Below are 10,237 nucleotides of genomic sequence, written 5' to 3' on the forward strand. Positions count from 1 at the left end.
GAGCTTACATGCTTGGAAGTAAGGGGAAAAAAAAAAGGCAAACTGGCCCCAAGAAACAGGTTAGACTTGTTCTTACTTTTTTTGTCTTCTTTTTTTCTCCTATGAGGTGCTACTCCATTGACACAGCTCTCACAAAGGCCAGGTACAGCCTTGCATCCATCAGATCCAGGCAACTCTTTCCTGGCACTTCACCTTGTCACACGACCACCCCTAGGCACTGGCACGTTTCCTCAGTGTCTGTGATGCACGTTCTTTCTTTCTTCAAGCACCACCCCCATCCGCCATCCACATTTACTCTCCCACTGACTACATACTTGACGAGCCTGGCCGTGCTTTTTCTGACACACCTCTAGGGAGAGTTAACACTACTTCTCAGGCCCCACTGTCCTTGGTGAAATCTTCAGCCTTCACAGTGTAAAAACTGACAGCCTTAGGCGTTACTGTTGTCCCTCTCCCGCTGTGATGGTGGATGTTTGAGGCAGACTGAGTTTTTATGTCTTTTCCATGCTGGACAGTTAGCTACTACTGGAATATTTTTACAGGTGAGTAAAGAAAATTGTCACCCTTATACTTCTCTATCCCCTACTCTTAAATTGGGATCAAAAGAAGAGAAAGACTGAAGATTTTTTTTTTTTAGCAGATTTTGTTCAGCTTCTGTAGGAGGCCCCACCCTATCACTAGACTACTAAGGAAGTTCTGAGATAAATGAGGGCTTTTATAGAGAGGCTTTAGAACTGAAAAGATCTTACCAGGTAATGATCAACAGACAGTGCTCACTTATGAAACACTGCATGATCAAAATGAGCTAAGCATCCATCAGAAGTCAGTCTGTTGTCTGCCACTAGAGAAGACTATCTGTGGATCTAAGCAAGCCCGGGGCAGCACCAGAGGACAGAACCGGGAGCTGAGCTGCACCAGGTTCAGCTGCATGACAAGTTGAGCCATTAGTGTTACTTCTCAGCTGGTTGGAGAAGGTTTTCATTGTGTTGTTGCTTAAGCCAGGGTCTTACTCTGTAACCCAGTCTGGCCTTGAGCTCAGTAGTTTTCCTGCTTCCACCTCTCATGTGCCAGGACTTTAGGGGTGATTCACCACACCTGACTTAGAAGCTTGTTACTCTTGGGAAAAAAATACTACCTTGGCCCACTTCCATTCTCTTAGGTATAGTTATGAGTTGCATATTTCTAAGCTCCAGAGAAGGCTTATTTTGATTATGCCTGGAAAAACAAAATAAAACATTCTAGGAGAGAATTATGTTCTCTCAACTGAATGTATGGTATGAAATCTCAGAATACCCAGCCCCCTTGTTCAAAGTGGATCTCTATCATGTCATCATGCTTGCTGCTTCTGACCCCCACTGAATTTAAAATCATGATGTCCATTTGTGGGCCTGAGCACGAGAGTACCTTGTTACTTGAAGGCCATCTGCCACTTCTGTCAGTAGCTCAAATACATGTACCAGTGTAGCAGTTGCTCTTCTCATTGCCATGAGTATCTGGAGGAAGCAACTCCGGAAGTTTCAGTTTACAGTGCACGGGGCACAGACCATCATGGCGAGAAGGTACGGCGGTGCCTCACGTTGAGTCCACAGTGAGAGCCAGAGAACAGTAACTACTGACGCTCAGCTTGCTTTTTTCCCTTCCACCTCACTTAACCTAATCTGAAAACTCCCTCACAGACATACCCAAAGATTTGTCTCCTACCCTTGAGCTTAACCAAAAGACTGAGAAGTGATCTAAGGTGATTCTAGATCCAATCAAGTAACAATCAAAATTAACCCTCCACCCCCATAGTTCTAAATCCTTTGTTCTGGGGCTGGAGAGATGGCTTAGTGGTTAAGGTGTTTGCCTGCAAAGCCAAAGGATCCCAGTTCTATTCCCCAGGACCCACATAAACCAGATGCACAAGGTGATACATGCATCTGAAGTTAGTTTGCAGTGGCTGGAGGCCCTCACACACCCATTCTCTCTCTCTCTTCCCTCTTTTCTGTCATTCATTCATACACACACACACACACACACACACACATATATATTAAAATCCTTTGTTCTTAAATGGAGACTAGGAAGTCATGGGTATGTGCTGGTTGTTTGAACTATTCTTTATTGGCTGACTATATTTGTCAGACTCAGTAAAGTCTTTGAAGAGTATCAGAGATGTCAGGTTTTTGCTGTGACCTCTGAAGGTCAAGTACAGAAATCATGAACTAGTGGCAGAAAAATGAAATGGACCTCCTTCGCTGTCTCCTAATCCTGGAAACAGACAAGCAACAAAAGGACACACCATCCCTGAGCATGGGACTAAGGAAGACAACCTTAGTCTGAGTACAGACATGTTAAAAGGTAGCACATGGGTTTTTTCTTTTCAGTATTGGGAGAGTAAACCTACCGCCTCCAATGTGCCAAGCAAGGGGTCTGCCACTGAGCCAGCTATATCCTCAGCTCTCTACTTTTTTTTTTTTTTGCTTTGTTTTTGAGACTTGAGTTTCACCAAGTTATCCATGCAGGCGTCGATCCTCCTGCCCCAGCTTTCCTGGTATCTGGGGTTACAGGCCTGTTGGTATTGGTATTTGAACACTCAGTGTCCCTTGTTCACTGGTAAATCATGGTCCAGCAATGTCCAGCTGTGACCAAGAGGATTATCATTCCTGCTTCTGAGAAAATAGAACAGTATCTAAGAACACAGTGATCCCTCCTAATTCTCTTCTCAAACTGAGAAGACAGAAACCTTCAGGCAGGGCTAGAGAGATGGCTTAATGATTAAGGCATTTGCCTGCGAAGCCTAAGGATCCAGGATTGATTTCCTCAGTACCCATATAAAGCCAGATGCCCAAAGTGGTACATGCATCGGAATTGGTTTCTCAGTGTCTAGAGACCCTGGCATGCCCATTCTCTTTCTCTCAATCTCTCTGCCTCTTCCCCTCTCCCAGATAAAATAAATAACATGTCTATTTATCATTTGTGACACAGCATAGTAGGTAAGTGGCAGCGTTCAGAAGCTCAAACTGCCTGATCCAAAGACATCCTGTTTATGCCCCATAGTGGCGTTGTCCATTCCAGCCTTAAATATGGGTAAGAGTCTGGGTCATATAGCTAGCTCTCTGGGGATGTGTGGTTGGATGTCTCTGTGTATAACATCCCAACTTGAGACTCTAACAATCTTCCCACCCTGTCTTCCGTGAGTTTCAGAGGACAGTCCTAAGTGTCATGTTTTCAGCTACCTCGTCTACCTCTGTTTGAGACAGGTTGATTGGCCTGGAGCTTACCAATTAGGCTAAACTGACTGTCACCACCTCCCCTGTTTTGGCATTACAAGCAAGTGCCACCACGAAGAGGTAATAGGTTCTGGGGACCAAATTTGGGTCTATATGCTTGCAAGACAAGCACTTCACTGACAGCTGTCTCCCCAGCCCTGGTTGGTTTTGTTGGGTGTTTAAGTAGCTAAAATGGTGCCTGGAAGTTGATGATGAATGGGTACCCCAGTGTTAGACCCAGATGCAGTGAGTGGGCCTCAAGAATGCACTTTCTGCCTCCCTCCTCTTCTTTTTTTTTTTTTTTTTTCTTTTGAGGTAGAGTGTCACTGTAGCCAAGGTTGACCTGGAATTCATGATGTAGTCTCAGGTTGGCCTCAAACTCACAACAATCCTCCCACCTCTGCCTCTCAGGTGCTGGGATTAAAGGCGTGCACCACCACGCCCGGCTTGCCTCCCTAGTCTTTGGCTGGCCATTTGCTGCTAAGCCTATATATAAGCCTAATAGCAACTCCCTAAATCAAGAGAACTTTAGCTTGACCTGTTGGGTTGGGGCAGTGGAGCAAATGTTCCAAGATCTATTTAAATCATTCACATTTCTAAATTTAATACCAAAAGTTTCAGCTAATTCCTGAACCAGGAAGAATTGAACCTTAACTGTGCCCAATGTTGCACTGATAAATAATGACCTTGGCAGTCACAATTTCAAAACTGTTGACATGTTGCATGACCAGCAAGGAACCTGTTACTGATCAATATGGAGAGACAGTCAGTAGCTGTCATACCTTCTATACAGGAATACTAATATCTCTCTCTCTCTCCCTCTCCCCCTCCCCCCCCCCCTCTCTCTCTCTCACACACACACACACACACACACACACACACACTATAGAGGTATACTAATCTGTCTCTCTCACACACACACATTAGGAGAATGTACTAGAGTGTAACAGACAGCTTCAGGTTTGCTGAGGTGAACTTCCAGACCAGGCACAGTTATGGAAGGAAGGAATTTATTGAAGCTTACAGATCAGGGGTAGTAATGGCAGAAGAAGCTGTCCTGCTTTCACAGGTCCGAGCAGAGAGAGAGAAACATGAGCCTAAAAGCTACACAGCACCCTTCAGGAACTTCAGAAAGAACTCGGCCACTTTTTAGTATCTGTAGATTGGAATTTCAAATCCACCACACTTGAGGGCTGGACCTTAAGGTCCACCTCCTCCAGCCCAGTAGTTGCAGATCCATATTACAAACTAATAAAGTACTGAATATATTGGGGGGCATCTATTGACACTACCATACAGAGGGAATGAAATCACTAAGTGGTGTGTTCTACATCATTATCTCCCCCCACCCCCGAAGTAGGGCTTCACTCTAGCCTCCAGGCTGACCTGGAATTCACTATGTAGTCTCATGGTGGCCTCGAACTCATGACAATCCTCCTACCTCTGCCTCCCAAGTGCTGGGATTAAAGGCATGTGTTACCACGTCCAGCTTTTTGTTGTTTTTGTTTTGGTGTTTAGACAGGGTTCTACCATGTAGCCCAGGTTGGCCCTGAACTTGCAATCCCCCTGCCTCAGCCTCTGGAGTACAGGGATGACAAATGTGCACCATTACACCTGGATCATTATCTGCTTTATACAAATAGTGATCAGTAATTAAAGAGATCTGGCAGTGAGAGTAGCGCCAAGATACTGTGATTTTCCTGGATCTGCGCCCCGTGGGCACTGGTCGCCTTCTGCGAGTAGTTTGTACTTGGTCCTTTTCATATTATCATATATTTCTTCCCCATTGCTATTGATTGCTTAACCTATCACAGCTGTGGCTGAAATAACAATGTTTGTTATGAAACAGCACATACCAAAGTATATAAACTGTTTATATGTTATATGGCCCAAAAATCAATGATTGGACTTCTGTCAGCCTTTGGCTTAAGAACTAGGACATTCACAGGGCCTGAAGAGATGGCTTAGCCATTAAGATGCTTGCCTGCAGCAAAGTGACCCAGGTTTGATTCCCCAGTAACTACGTAAAGCCAGATGCACAAGGTGGCGCATTCATCTGGAGTTTGTTTGCAGTGGCCAGAAGCCCATTCTATCTGCCCCTCCCCTCTAATAAATAAAATAATTTTAAAAAGATCTAAGATATTGTCAACTACCTAGAACCTCATTTGTTCTCCATACATGTCACACAATGTATATATTATTCTGCATTTTGTTTATTACATGTGCATTGTTAAAATGTTTATTTGACCTGTTTTTTTAAACTTCTGTGTAAATATTTGAGGGGTAACTGTTTGTACCTCATTGCATACACAAGAACTCTTCAGTGACAGTTAAAGGCATGCGCCACCACGCCCAGCTTAAAAAAAGTGTCATTTTAATTTACTGTCTGATGTGTCAAGAGCTATAACCCACATGAACCATAGCTCTGAGGTCCTCAGAGATCCTTGAAAATGTAGAGCTTCTGAGACAACACCAGAGGATTGCTGCTCTGAGAAGCACTGGTTGTTCCCTCCTGTTTTTCCTGTTGACTCGGCAGTGACTTAAGAGGCCCCGTGATCACAGTCTGGCAAACACTTGCTCTTGACTGTCTTGTATTTGCCAGTTGGATGGCTATATGGTTTTTCTGACAATAAAATCATTTTTTCATATATAGATCTATTTGTATGAAGTACCTGTTGATGTAATTTGCCCAGTTTTGTTGAGTGTCACTGGTCACGGATTCCTATGGCTTTTCTGGCTTCCAGTCCTTGGTACACGGTATATATTGCCTACCATTCTATGCATTGTCTTTTGTAGTTGGATTGGCTTGTGTTGATCAATTAAGAGAAAATGTTCATTGTGTCTTTTTTGTGTGTAAGGCAGGGTCTTACTCTAAGCTAGGGGACCTGAATGGAACTCACCCTGTAGCTCAGGCTGACAAACTCTTGGTAATCTTATTTCTTCAGTCTGTGGAGTGCCTAACTAAAGGCATGTGCCACCACACACAGCTTACTTTCATCTTCTCAATGTGTCATCCCAGTCAAAAACATTGTGTATTTCTCCATTTGTTAGGTATATTTTAATGTCTTTCAATAAACAGTTTTCTCCATCAAAGCCTTTGTTTTATATTAGATTTCTCCATAGGAATTTTATATGTTTACTACTATATATAATAGTATATTAAAAGCTGGGCGTGGTGGCGCACACCTTTAATCCCAGCACTTGGGAGGCAGAGGTAGGTGGATCACCATGAGTTCAAGGCTGCCCTGAGACTACATAGTGAATTTCCAGTCAGCCTGAGCTAGTGAAACCCTACTTCGGAAAACCAAAGAAAAAAATATGTGTGTGTGTGTGTGTATTGAATTTTTTAAAAATATTTCATTTATTTGAGAGAGGAAGAAAGAGAATGGGCATGCCAGGGCCCTACAACCACTGCAGAGGAACTCCAGACACATGTGCCACCTTGTGCATCTGGCTTATGTAGGTACTAGGGAATTGAACCTGGGTCATTAAACTTCACAGACAAGTGCCTTAGCCACTAAGTCATTTCTCCAGCCTGAATTTTTTATTTGTATTTTTACTCAATTTTTATTAACATGTTCCATGATTATAAAAAATATACCATGGTAATACCCTCCCTCTCCCCACTTTCCCCTTTGAAATTCCGTTCTCCATCATATCCCCTCCCCATCTCAATCAGTCTTATTTTGATGTCATGACCAGCCTGAATTTTTAAAATTGTACTTCCTATTCTGATTGATTATAGAAACTATTCTAAACTTCAATCAGTTTACAAATTTAAGTGCCTTTTGAGGTTTTTTTAAAGATTTTATTTTTACTTATTACAGGCAGAGAAAGAGAATGGGCACACTAGGGCCTGTAGCCACTACAAACGGACTCCAATCACATGCATGTCCATCTGGCTTACGTGGACCTGGAGAATCAAACCAGGGTCCTTAGTCTTTGGTGGCAAGCACCTTAACCGCTAAGCCATCTCTCCAGCCCAGCCTTTTGAGTTTAAAAAAAAAAAATCATCTGCCAACAATTACAATTTTATTTCTTTCTGATCCTTATACCTTTGAAATTAGTCTTCCTTTATTTCAGCACTGGGTAGGTCCTACACAAAGAACAGATAATGAACAACTTGTCTTAACCCCAATTTAAAGAAAAATTTTCTTATATTTGAGGTTTTTTTCATAAATGGTTTATATCAGGTTAAGAAAGTTCTATTGTCATTTGATAGGAGCTTTATTATGAATAGATGAATTTTATTGCTTTTCCCCTACATCTATGTAAATGGTCTCCTGTAATGTAAATGTATACATTATTGTAGCTATCTTTTTTTTTTCTTGGTTTTTCTAGGTAGAGTCTCACTTTGGCCCAGGCTGACCTGGAATTCACTATGTAGTCGCAGGGTGGCCTCAAACTCATGGCGATCCTCCTACCTCTGCTTCCCGAGTGCTGGCATTAAAGGTGTGCGCCACCATGCCTGTCTATAGTTATCTTTTTAAAACGTAACTGGGAGGAAGAGATGTCTCAGTGGTTAAGGGGCTTGCCTGCAATGCCTAACAACCAGAGTTCAATTCCACAGTACCCACATAAAGCCAGATGCACAAAGTGTTGCATTTATCTGGAGTTTGTTTGCAGTAGATAACCCATTCTCTTTCCTTGCAAAAAATTAAAATAAATGAAAAAAAATTAAGCCACCCTTTCTTAGTACAAACTAACTTGGTCATGGTCTGTGTGTGTGTTTTAACACATTGGCTAGACTCAGTCTACCAGTTCCTCTCCCCTTTGAAACAGTCTCTGTAGCCCAGTCAGGTCTTAAAATCATGACTCCTGCTGTAGCCTCACTCATGTTGGGATTACAGACTCAACAGACTTGGCGTGCCAGTATTTTATTTTATGATTTTTTTCTCCCGTGTTCATCAGTGAAATCAGTTGGCAACACTCCTTTCATATCTTATTGTCTACCTTGGGACCAGTAATACCATAAAGGAGGCTTTCAGTTTTCCAGAGTTTAGAGCTAGTCTGCAAGCAGTGTGCCCCTGCCCGCTTCTTTGCAGTGCCCTCCTGTAACCTCATGTTCAGCTCTGCCTTGTGTAAGATTTCCAGAGCTCAAGAGAATTCTAAGGAAAAGCAAACTTTGATGCAGGTCACGTCACAGGTCTCCTTTGCACTTCTGGATTTCTGCAAAATTTGCACTTTCATGTCAACTCAAAGATACATTTTCTATCATTTAACTATATTTTAACCTTCTTTGTTCTTCAGCATTTCTTGAGAGCTAGGCTGCTTTATAGTCTATATTGAAGATTTCATAAGTTTAGTTGGTTGAGACAGGCTTTCATGTAGCCCAGGGTGCTGTCAACGAAATATGTAACCTAATCTGGTATGTATGAAGACCTTAACTCTATACTCCCACCTCTACCTGTCAACTACTAAATTACAGGTGTTCACCATCATGCCTGGCCATGAGCATTAAATTTAGCATGATGCCAATAGCTTTCTGGTGGCCAGAACAAAAGAATAGAGGATGAGCCGGGCGTGGGGGCGCACGCCTTTAATCCCAGCACTGGGAGGTAGAGGAAGGAGGATCACTGTGAGTTTGAGGCCACCCTGGGACTCCATGGTGAATTCCAGGTCAGCCTGGGCTAGAGTGAGACCCTACCTTGGGGGTGGGGAAAGCCCTACTGATATAAAACAACTTTCTACAAAGAAAAACAAAACAAAACAAAAATTTAAATCTGGCATTGAAAGATTTCATTCTTGGCAAATGAAACTATTTCCTTTTCATATCTAACTGCTAATGCCATCGAAATCTTAGGGGGTCCTCTAACTATTCAGTTAAGACTACTAAAAGTAACTGGTATTCCCTTAGCTCACCAAGGGAAAAAGGAATATTGGCAAGAAAGGTGAACAGTTCATATGTTTCGCTGTTGGAGGAAAAGAAACACAGCGTCAACATCATCATGCCCAAGCCCTAACTTCAAGCAGCACTTGAAGTTTCATCCACCTGCCACTTCTCACTGAAATCGTTTCTCTCTCAGACCCCCATGCTAACAATAGAGCTTATGTGTATCGATTCCAGGGAAAAAACACACATCAATGAAATGTGACGTGGGGCAAGGTGGAAGCCGCAGTGATTCTCAACCTGCTGGAAGGATATTTAGCTCACACTTGCAAAATGCCAATTTTCTTTTGTGTGTGGGTATGAATAACCCAGAGTTGACTTGATTTTTGCCTACAGTTTTAGTACTACTAGCAATTCAGTTCAAAATTTTGTTTTGGTATGAAAATTATCAATAAAAAAGTCTTTAAAATTGTTTTTTGGGGGGGCACAAACTGGTTTACTTTTTTTGATTTTTAGAGGTAGGGTCTCCCTCTAGCCCAGGCTGACCTGGAATTCACTATGTAGTCTCAGGCTGGTCTTAAACTCAGTCATTCTCCTACCTCTGCCTTGCATGTGCTGGAATTAAAAAGTGTGCGACACCATGCCCAGCTTGATTTTCATTTTTAGATGGTTAGCAGTTCCTATTTTATCTTGCTACTTCACTCAACTAATCTTTAAAGCAATGTTCGAGTCTAAGTCTGATAACCAAAGACCAAGTGCTTTTATCAGTGGTACAGTGACATAATATCTACATCAAAGAGAACATAAAAACGAAACTTGCCGGCAGAGGTAGGAGGATTACTGTGAGTCTGAGGCCAGCCTGGAACTTCAGAGTGAGTTCCAGGTCAGCCAGGGCTACAGTGAAGACCCTATGCCATGAAAAAAACTGAAAACAAATAACCCTATTAAGTATAAGGAGCTTTAACACTTTGCATATCTGTAAACCCAGCAATTTCACTTCTAAGAGTTTATTTTAAGAAAAGTCATAGATGTACACAAGATTCAGTGAAGTGTTTATAACTGTAAAAAGATGTAGTCAAATGTCTAATAGACAATTAAATAAATTATGATTCAACAGAATAAAAACCAATAAAAATGATGCGGAAGACGATGCATG

The sequence above is a fragment of the Jaculus jaculus genome, chromosome 6 (genome assembly GCF_020740685.1).
Source record: "Jaculus jaculus isolate mJacJac1 chromosome 6, mJacJac1.mat.Y.cur, whole genome shotgun sequence".
NCBI classification, from domain to species: Eukaryota; Metazoa; Chordata; class Mammalia; order Rodentia; family Dipodidae; genus Jaculus; species Jaculus jaculus.